We start from the raw sequence: 10,848 nt of genomic DNA on the forward strand, positions 1-10,848 counted from the left end.
TAGCTTGTGATGTAGATGAAGAGTTGCTTCTTTTCTTGTTTCCTTTTTTTGTTCCAGCCAGGCTCAGGGTCACTGGAGCGGCTCAGATAAGGTCCACTGCCTCAGTCTCTGAGCTCCAAGGAAAGATAAAATAGAAATGCGTTAAGATGATTCACCCTCAGATGTTTCAGAATCAACCGATTGTGGAATCAACTCCTCTCAAAAATTAAACTAAGAAATTATTAAATGTAAACAAAATTTAGTGTTTCCAGCTACATACACTTTTCATTAATTGGTTATTCAAATGCATATATAAAATAATTAATTTAATAGTGTCCAATTCTACACAAAAACATCTTTGTGAAATTGCCACGTTTTAAGACAACTAGTTAAATTTCCTTAATAATTTAGGTAAAAAAGAAAACTGATCAAATATTCTTTATACCATTAATGAAAGTGTTACCATTATCCTGATACTTTTCAAAACTGCTGAGTGTTGTATTTATGTCTGGTTTTCTTTTTAGAATTTTAAAAGTTGTTCACATTTTATCTGAATTTTTCCCATGTCCCCTCAGGGGCTCCGTAGAAGTTTATAGTACTTTTAACCAAAGATTTCTCAATGATAACAATTACATCCAACTGTAACTTTATACAATTAAAATTAGAGGTGATGCAGGAAATTCATGAATATTTAAATAAACATGGCATAGATATTGATTGAAGCTATTCAGTTTTAAATTACCAATTATAATTTAGTAAGATCTTCTATATGACTGTATTTCAGTCATGCAGGAAGGTACAGTATAAGAGCTCATTAAATAACCTCACAATATACCAATGTCAAATGAATAAATTCATAATTAACCATATCTATAAATCGACTAGGAATTAGAGTATCTTTCTTCTCCACCCCCTGTTGATATAATTTAAAAATTTGAAAGCAATTTTGCATTTGTTACTATTCTCCAAAACTAAAATATTCCAGGGTGTCACAAGTTTTCCAAATCTTCTGTCTAGAATTGAAAGTAGACTATGAGATGTTCTAAATGTAAAGTTTATCAGAAATGTTCTTTGGTCCCAGGTTTTGAACTGTTCACAAAAGAAGAGCCACACAGGATGGCGTGGTTCAACCTCTTCTCCAGAGGAAGATGAGGAGAAACTTTGGGACCAGTTTTTACTGTGTTCCCTACAGAAAAACTGATCCAGATGGTCAAGTTTTCCATGACAATCGAAAAGATTACTTTGCGATTACAGCTGCCGTAAAGACGGGAGCCTCATGACAACGACGGAGGACGACCTCTGTACAAGTTTCTCAACAGTCTCAGAAATCGTTGGCAGTTTTTAAAGCGTTCAGAAGACGATGTGTACAAGAAGGAGATTCATCATGAAAATCAAACACATGAAGTGAAACACCACACTGCAGAAAATCCTAGCTAATGCTTTCTCCTGCCACTCCTCTCGAAAACTACCAAGCTGGTTTTGAACGGTTCACAAAGGAAGAACCATCCCGGACGGGGTGGCTCAACCTCTTCCTCTGAGGACCGACTTTGGGACAGGTTTGTGAACGCTTCATTAAAGAAGACTGAGCGGGCTGACAGAAAAGATCCATTTTCTCTGTTTACACGACAACGAACACCGGTACGTTTCAGAAACATCACACTCTGGAACCCGTTTTCAATCTGTGCTGTTGTCAGAAAAAACATTCGGTGGTTTTGTGTAAATGTACAGTACAAACGCAACAAAACTCTTCCGTTTTCCCCCGAAATCGGAGTTGTTGTGTGAACGGAGCCTTACTCTCTGCATTTAACGTTCTTTAATTCCTGCCTTGACACACTCTCTGTATCTCTGATTCATCAAGCCTTCCATTTCTTTCATTTCCGTTTGAAAAAACAGCATCTTTTCAATGGGTACATGAAGCCGTTCCGTTCGTCTCAGTAACGTTTCATTAACGGTTTTGTCCGTTTCTTGTTCCCTTTGACTTTGCTTTTTATTCCCCGTTATCAAAACGTTACCGTGCCGTTGCCTTGCAGTTACTTCGCTCGCTCTTTATCCTGAGAGCGAAACTCTGATCTGGCTATTACTCCTGGAGGTCTATGCTCTTTCTGTAGCAGACCCTCCCTCAAATCAAGGATTTTGGCTTCACTGATTAACAGGTTTATTTGGGAGTAAACCCTGAGTTTCACCGTAAGAGCTTATGCTTCTATCAAGGGGGCCGCAAACAAGATGCATTTTATAACTGTCGCCACTTGTCTTCCGTTCCTTCTGTTGCCAAGCTGCCGCTGCACAACATAAACAGTGGAAGTTCTCTCATCAAAATAAAAGCATTAAATTCATAAACCGGAAGTCAGCTAACAAAATGAAAAGCGCTAAAAAGGAACATAAATAAGGAGTTTAATCTGGGGTTATTTAAACTAATCATAAGCAATATAAATTCATTTTATAAAATATATAATCAGTGTGATGTTTTATGTAATTTAAATTTGACTAAATATGAAATGAATAAAAACAAGCAGGAGTTCACTGCAAGAAATGATCAGAGCGTTTTTAGAGGCAGTCTCAAGTATTTTTAACCTTTAATTTTTGTTTTGACTGTGAATGTTCGAAACTTTAGGTGTTTTTCTTTTGGTATTTCCTGATTCATGCAGATAAAAACACTTCTGCTCTGCTTAGCGAGCTTTTTGTTTTTAAATTGTCCCACATTCCTTCAGACTCGGATATATTTCCTTCTTCCGCTTAAACAGAGAAAAAGATTGGACTCTGCACCTCGGTTTCCGCGTTGTAACACTCATTTAATCAAGGAAGTTTCTCAAAATAACAAGATAAGTTTCAGATTCTGTTAAAACGCTAAACATTCACGTTCTAATGAGATGTAAAAATAGTTTAAATGAGATGCAAAATGTGTAAAAGTGAGTTTCTCGGTATAACAAGATGAGTTTTAAATAATTAAGCCAGAAACATTGTTCCTGGTTTTAATAACATGAGTTTTATATCTCACTTTAACCAGAAACTTTAACATTATGAGATAAAAATTGTTACAATGAGATGAAAAACCAGTTAAAATTATTTTGTCGTGATAATTTCAGTTATGACAACTCGATGCCTATAAAATTTATAATAAAATACACAAAGAGAATGAAAACTTTACAGGGAAGCCAAAGAGGAAACCACGATGAGTCTGAATGTGAAAATCATCTTCCCTTCAGTTTCACACATTATCTGATCTTATCGCATCGTTTCTGTTTTTCCTCAGAAGAGACAATTAGTTTAAGTTACATCAACGTTTTAATCAGCAACAAACTTCATGAATTCAGTGTTTTATTAAAGTTTATTCAGTTATAAAACTGTAACATGTCACATTCCTCCCAGACCCAAACCTCTTTTTGGTGCATTAGTTTTTTTAACTAACGCCATTTAGTTAAAAAATGGTGTTTTAACTAAAACGCCATTTAACAAGGATTCTCACACCTCAGAGTTTTAGTGAAAACACCATTTAAAAGAAATTAATAAATAGATAAAAAGTAAAGATAAAAACATTTACCACATCGAAGACATCAAAACCTGCACTCTAATCCTAATTTAGCCATAAGCAACTCTAAACAGGTGGGTTTTAAGTTGAGATTTAAAGGCACTCTGTGTTTCAGCTGTTTTACAGTTTTCTGGAAGTTTGTTCCAAATTTGTGATGCATAGAAACTGAATGCTGCTTCTTCTTGTTTGGTTCTGGGGAATTAACAGTGCAGCAGATAATTTAAAGTTTTACCAAAATCTGTTACCTTAATTGATTCCCCTTGCTAATATTTATTATAGATGGATATTTTTGTTGTCAAATCATACGTATTTGGACCATCTCTTCATGTTAAATAAATGGAAAAAAAAATTACTTATTCAATATTTAGTCATTATTGCAGTTTGAGTCGGGCAGAACTGATCTGATCTGAGGCTTTGAATGATGGAATCTCAACACATCAGCCAGAATCCAAATGCTCTGAGATTCAGATTGTGTGTCTAGTGAGGATTGTTGTGTTTCCAAGATGCCATTCCCTTTTGTTCTCCCACTCGGTTTAGGAATCGGATATCTGGTGACGACAGGAATGAGGAAGGTATTTGACCACTTCTTCCCAGGAGACGAATCAGACGAAAGGACCGCTCAGGACGACGACGAGAGAGATTTGTTCTGGGACGGACTTCCATTGGTTCCCAAACCACAAGCTGACCTGGCTGGGAAAGTTTGTGTTGAACAGGCGGCAGATCCTCAGTCTACAGAGACTTCACAAAACAGGACTGCAGATGTTCGAACTGATCAAACTGACCCGGCTGGGGAGGTTTCATGTCTGGCTTTTTCTCAAGAGACATTGATAAATGGCGGATCCTCTGGTGTCTCTGAACGTTCCTTGGACCGGGCAGCAGGTTTAACCCACAGGACCAGCTGTGGAGCCCCAGCCAGAAGTACTGTTCCCAAAGACAAAACGACTGCAGACAAGGCAGATCACTCTGAGGATCAGGAAAGACTAAACTACCCCGGACGGGGTGGCTCAGCCTCTTCTTCTGAGGAAGATGAGGAGAAACTTTGGGACAAGTTTTTGGGCCTCTCACAAAAGAAGACTGTCGGAGGAAGACAGACTGACTTTGGGATAGGTTTTTATTGGTTCATAAAAGAAGAACCACCCTGGACGGGGTGGCTCACTGTCGGAAGATGAGGAGAAACTCTGGGACCAGTTTTTACTGTGTTCCCTATAGAAAAACTGATCCAGATGGTGAAGTTTTCCATGACAAACGAAAAGATTATTTTGCGATTACAGCTGCCGTAAAGACAGGAGCTTCATGACAACGACGGAGGACGACCTCTGTACAAGTTTCCCAACAGGCTCAGAAATCGTTGGCAGTTTTTAAAGCGTTCAGAAGACGACGTGTACAAGAAGGAGATTCATCATGAGAAGTAAACGCAAGAGAAACACCACACTCTGCTTTAAAACAGACTTTTTACGAGAAAGCGTTAGCTACGATTTTCTGCAAACTACAATTAAAAGTTTCAGCCATTAAACAAGGAGCATTTTTAACGAGACTTTAGCATTTTCTCTGTCTCCCTGCATGAGGACATACAAGTTCCATGTTGTCGCATTTTGTAGATGCACCACCAGGTTTGTCCCAATCTGATGGAGAGAGGCCATTAGTGATGCACTTATATAAACAGCAAACAATTTGAGCATGATTCAGAGATGAAGGTTGACTTACAGGCTGGATATCAATGAAACCATCTGAACTTCCTTCTCCCAAATGAGTAAAGTGGAGCAGGGAGCAGTACTGGCAGCAGCTCCAGGGCTACATCATCTTCTGTATCAAACATAAGCTAGTGTTAAAATGTTACATGTTAAAAATAGTTTAGAATCAATCAAATTTTATTTGTAACCTCCTGAGACCCGGCCCATAGACTTATGTCCAATATAATGGACATTTTGTAGTCCATTATAAGTATCAGCCTCTGGTAGGGAACTTTATCACATCCAGGACAATCTGATGAAGAGACAGACTCATGGTGCGTTCTCCCCATATGCATTACACATGTCAAAAACGCACTTGACACCTCAAATTTGACACGTGCACTTTTGGTGCATTTCTACCAAAAGTGTTTTGAGCATCAGGTGCATCTGCTTTACATTCACAGTCTATGTGGAAAGTCATAAAAACGATTCAAATCGTTTGGACCGATTTGAACCGTTTGGACCAATCGGTCCGAGGAGCGTTCCAAGCACCTAATTTATATGTTTGTCTAGGGCCATGCATCTGTGATGGGAATGTCCATTTCTTGGTTCTGGTCGACATTCGATGAAAGCTCAACATTTGGTCATAAAGATCATGGACACAAGTTTTTTTCTTTGTTTGACCATCAACTGCAAATATTGTTTAGATTTTTCTCATAAATGGTGGAGGCCATCACCACAGGTTTATCGTCAAACCACAGTCAGCTAAGATGCTCCCTTCTGTTCACAGTGGCCCATCTTCTGGTAATTGGTGTGGCTTTGGTATTCTTTGGTTCATCATAATGGTTCCAGTTGCTGGAAGACCCTTTGAGAAGTTTGCAGAACTTATTCCTCATCATTTTCCTGCACTTTTGATTTTTTAGTCCAGAAGATTTTGACCCAGGAAAAGCCAAGATAGGCCATGTGTGCTGATATTCCTTGTTCATGTATTTTATATTTCTATCATGTTCAAAATCAATAAAAAATAAACAATTAAGTAAAAATAAATAAAGTCTTTATTTCTTGGGCAATAGTGTTTAGCGACACCCCTGCAGTTTGCAGCCATTTTTGGTTTTTATTTCAAGTAACAAGCAACAGACTGCAACCAGAAATAGATAACTTCTGATTATTAAATGTATTTTTCAAATTTGACCTCTTGTTGGGTTAATGTGATTCATTAAACAATAATCTGTACATTTGTCCATTTTTTTTTAATTCTGTCATAATTTAGACTGAAATAGTCCTGATGTCCACTACAATGGACATGCTGTAAAATTTTAATTAAAAAAATTATATATATATANATTGTATTCCACCAAAATTATTTAAATATGCTAAACTATACGTTCCTATACATGCAGTTTTAATAGCTGTATGCCTAAAATTTAATTATGTGACAATGTGATTACTATTCAGCGTGTTATGATCTATTAAATGCGCTGATCCTTTATTGTGCCTGCCAAATATATAAGGCTGAGTGGAGTGGTATACCGCTCCAAGATGGCCGCCCTAAATCTCGTCAGCTCCAACAGGCGAGAGCGGTCCATGAGGCGTCTATCCATATATTATGTCTATGCTGCTGCCTGCGCACCGGAACCATTCTATGTGGCTAAAAAATGCGGAAGTGCTAAAACGGAAGTCCGTGGCATTTACCCCATAGTGTTTAGCGACACCCCTGCAGTTTGTTCGTTATTCTGCAATAGTCCGCCACGCCCTAACCCCACCACCGACTGACTACTGACCAGTTCTCTGTCTAACAGGTCCGGAAAATCCCCTAAACCCGGGTCTTACCCTGAAGTAGGTTTACAGGAGATAATCTGTTTAAACTGGTTGTGGAGAAAACTCGTCTAGCTCTAACTACCTTCGATTCCAGAAGTTATTACCCTTTTCAGTTGAGATACAGTCAGCAGAGTAGCACTCACTGCTGCATAGCATCAACAACCACTCCTGTTAACGGTAGCTTTCCTCCTAAAAATAACTGGCACTTGTTACCGGCTAGATTAAATTTAGTGACTTGGATATAAGTCCCAGGGTCATTATTTTAGCACTCACCAAAGGAAAGTATGAAGCCTCCACATATCTAGAATCATGTATGCTGATTTTACTTAAAATAAGGAGAAACCACAATGACAGAATAACTAAATTAATTTCAATGTCCACCAGTTCTATGGATGTTTTTAATATTTAATTTATTAAGCAAGCTTTAGCAGGGGTAAATGTCATACAGGTACACTTCAAATCCTATCTTCCTATCTTTCCCTAACCTGTGTCACTAATATCGCTAGTCGAGGCTTTGGGGATGCAGGACAACACACACCCGATGGCAATTGATCTTGGCAGCCGAAATCTTCACACGTCCTTGGCCAGAGTCTCTGTTCTGTCGAAGCAAAGTCCTCTTTCAGAAAAGAAGCAAAGCGGAACTGTCCGTTGTTCTATTAAACGTACAGAATCTTCATCACTCAGTGACCTTTGTCTTTTCTCCAAGTCGGCTGCAGTAGAATATGGATCGCTGGGTGCAGGCAGAGGGGACAGCCGAATCAGGGACCAGGGTTGAGGGCTGACGGATCTTGTCCTCTCTTTGCGGCGTGAAGTCTCAACTTTCCCTCGGTCCCAGGGTGTGGTCCTCCGCTGGTCTTCAGTCTGCGTCCTCTCGTTGTTTCCTCTTCAGCGCCGCGGACAAAGAACAGCTTCTATCCTTGCCCGCTGGTTTTTATACTTTTCTTATCCATGGTTGTGTATTGGAGAGACTCATGAGTCATTGGGTGTGGTTTGCAAAAAGTCTGGGGCTTTTCCTCAGCCCCTCCTCTCCTTCACTGACTCACTGTAACTCTCCGGTACTTTCCTCTCTCTCTCTTGGCCAAGGCCACCTCTCATAACTTATTTCCTTTTATGGAGTCGTTTTAGCATCTCCGTCCAGCCTAGTGGTTTGGTTGTGACACAGTCTGTTTCTCCCTTTATGGTCTCAAATCTACAGTCTTCTCATAACTACAATCCACTCCTAACATTTTTACTTATTATTAATTACATTCACTCATTAATCAAAATTCTACAATCCAGTTGTTATTTCCACTATCAATCTTCAGTACATAATAAACATTCCTGTTACACATTACAGTTAGTATAATTCAGGCACAGATTGAAGTTACAGAGGATATATTGTAATCATTTCAACTTGTTACATATTTTTATATCTCATATTTTAAATCATCCTTAAATCAATACACAAGATTACTGCTATCTCTCAGGTTTTTCTGCATGTACTCGGAGAGATCTCAACCTTACATACCAGTTTTCACGACAAGTTTGCATTCATTTTTGGTTTTTATTTCAAGTAACAAGCAACAGACTGCAACCAGAAATGGATAACTTCTGATTATTAAATGTATTTTTCAAATTCTACCTCTTGTTGGGTTAATGTGATTCATTAAACAATAATCTGTACATTTTTCCATTTTTTTGAATTCTGTCATAATTTAGACTGAAATAGTCCTGACATCCACTACAATGGACATGCTGTAAAATTTTAATAAAAAAAAAAAATATAAAAAAAATAAAATGCTAAGGTGTTCATTTTGGCCTAAATAGGTAGGAAATCACAAAAAAAAACAGAAATTGGAAGACACTTTTTTCTTCGGTTCTCAGGAGGATATAGCACATTTCAGCAGCAAGGCATTTCAAGGTGCTTTACATAATTAAAGAAAAAATAGAAACAGCATGTGACATTGAATAAACAGTAAGAAAGAGAAAGAAACTTTGAAAAAAAAAAAATTAAAAAAGATAAAAACATACTTTTGTTACGGAATTTAAGCGCCTGTCTTCGCCGGACTCCGCCGTCCGTTTAACACGAGTATTATCCAGGTCCCGTCGCCTGACAGGACAGAATTTAAGCGCCTGTCACCTGTAGAAAACATCTCTTGAGCTTCAATACCTTAAGGGAGAAAATTCATGTTGTTGAGAAGATGGCCGCTCCTTTCTCTTCTTGGCCATACAAAAGATCTTCGTTGAGAACAAGAGAGAGAAGACACAAAAACAGACCTTTAGCGAATTTAACGGTAAAGAGCTACATTCTCAAAAACTAATTTCTGACTGATTCTAGTTTAACACAAACCTCACTACTGAATGTGATGCACTTATTTAAACAATTTGAGCATGATTCAGAGATGAAGGTTGACTTACAGGCGGGATATCAATGAAGCCTTCTGAACTTCCAGGTTGATGGGTCTGAAACTCTTCTCCCAAATGAGTAAGGTGGAGCAGGGAGCAGTACTGGCAGCAGCTCCAGGGCTACATCATCTTCTGTATCAAACATAAGCTAGTGTTGAAATGTTACAGTAACTAAAAAGCCTGAAAACATTTTAGAGAACATTTCTTCTGAGCTTCAATACCTTGAGGGAGCAGACTCATGTTCTCGGCCACAGAGAAGGTCTTTGTTGAGAACAAGGAGTTTGGGTTTCGCTGAATTCTCCTGAAGATTCTGGAGGTAAAATTACAAAATCTATCAGAATAGACAAAACCACAAATCAAACTTCAATCTGGAGAGACTCAAACGGAGAAAGAAAGCGATTAAAAGAGTTTAATGACAAAATGAGCATGAAAATAAAAAGTCCTTTGGCGTTCAGGCCCCGGCCGGGGACTTCGAGCTGGACTTCGATACGCTCGATGAACATTCCTGATGCAGCATAGGAATGTAGACCCTTCCCCCCCCCAGGGCCTGTGCTGGTGGCGGCGGTTGGAGGAGGATGAGGCCTGGGAGCCGGGAGGTGGAGATGGGGCGGCAGTGGGTTGATCGCAGCTGGTGAGCAGAGGAGGCCGCGGGTGGAGGTCCTTTTGAACTGGAGCCCAAATGATGATTGGCTGGAGCGAGGCTTGGACCGGTGCTGATAGTTCCAGGTTGCAGAGAGGGAGGCACTGATTGATGAGGCAGGTGTGACTAGAGTCTTCCAGGTTCAATTTTCGCTATTAGCTCCATTTTAAGAATGACTGAATTCAATCTTATAGCTGTCTCCACTGCAAATAACTTGTAATTAGCCAGCAATTTCAAATGTTCAGAGTAATTTTTATGTTCCAAAAAATGAATATAGCACTTAATAAAATAAAATGACATATAATTTAATTTAGAAGTAAAACTTAATTTAAACACTAAGTTAGTACCGAATAACTTTCAGCACCACTTTAAATAAATGTATTTATTTTAATAAATAGTAAAAATAATAATAAAATTAGCAAACATTAACATTAGATATTTTCTTATTTTTGCTTTTAACTCGTTGCCAAAAACCAGCGGGAGTTTGAAAGCAATGTGCGGGGAGACGGTCGTTCTCTCTCGGCTTAACGAGCCTTAACGAGCCGCACACGATGACCCGGTCAACTGACAGAGCGGGCGAGACGACAACGGCTACAGGGGTGCGGATAAGTCCGAACACGCTGGTAATTAAGCTATATGTTAATAAACCGAGCTCATAATTCAGGTTTAGACAACTAATTTATCGCTTAATACTTTTGTAAAAGTTATTTTATTTTCAAAAAGCACAATATACCCACTTTATTAATAGCTCTGCTTGCTCGGGGTTGGTCACTATAGCAACAGAACACAGACAAAAGCAGAGCTGCTGCTTAGGACTACAAAAACGCCAT

At 38.7% G+C, this 10,848-nt stretch overlaps 1 long non-coding RNA gene across 1 annotated transcript in view; it reads left to right on the forward strand.

Annotated features, from left to right (window-relative positions):
- The window catches only part of LOC107835163 (uncharacterized), a 15,749-nt gene that overhangs the window by 1,990 nt on the left and 2,911 nt on the right, over positions 1 to 10,848 (forward strand). The window contains exon 2 of the long non-coding RNA XR_001660990.1: positions 6,747 to 6,755. This is a non-coding gene — a long non-coding RNA (uncharacterized LOC107835163). The remainder of the gene's footprint in view (positions 1 to 6,746; positions 6,756 to 10,848) is intronic.

The sequence above is a fragment of the Poecilia formosa genome, unplaced genomic scaffold (genome assembly GCF_000485575.1).
Source record: "Poecilia formosa unplaced genomic scaffold, Poecilia_formosa-5.1.2 Scaffold1116, whole genome shotgun sequence".
NCBI lineage: Eukaryota > Metazoa > Chordata > Actinopteri > Cyprinodontiformes > Poeciliidae > Poecilia > Poecilia formosa.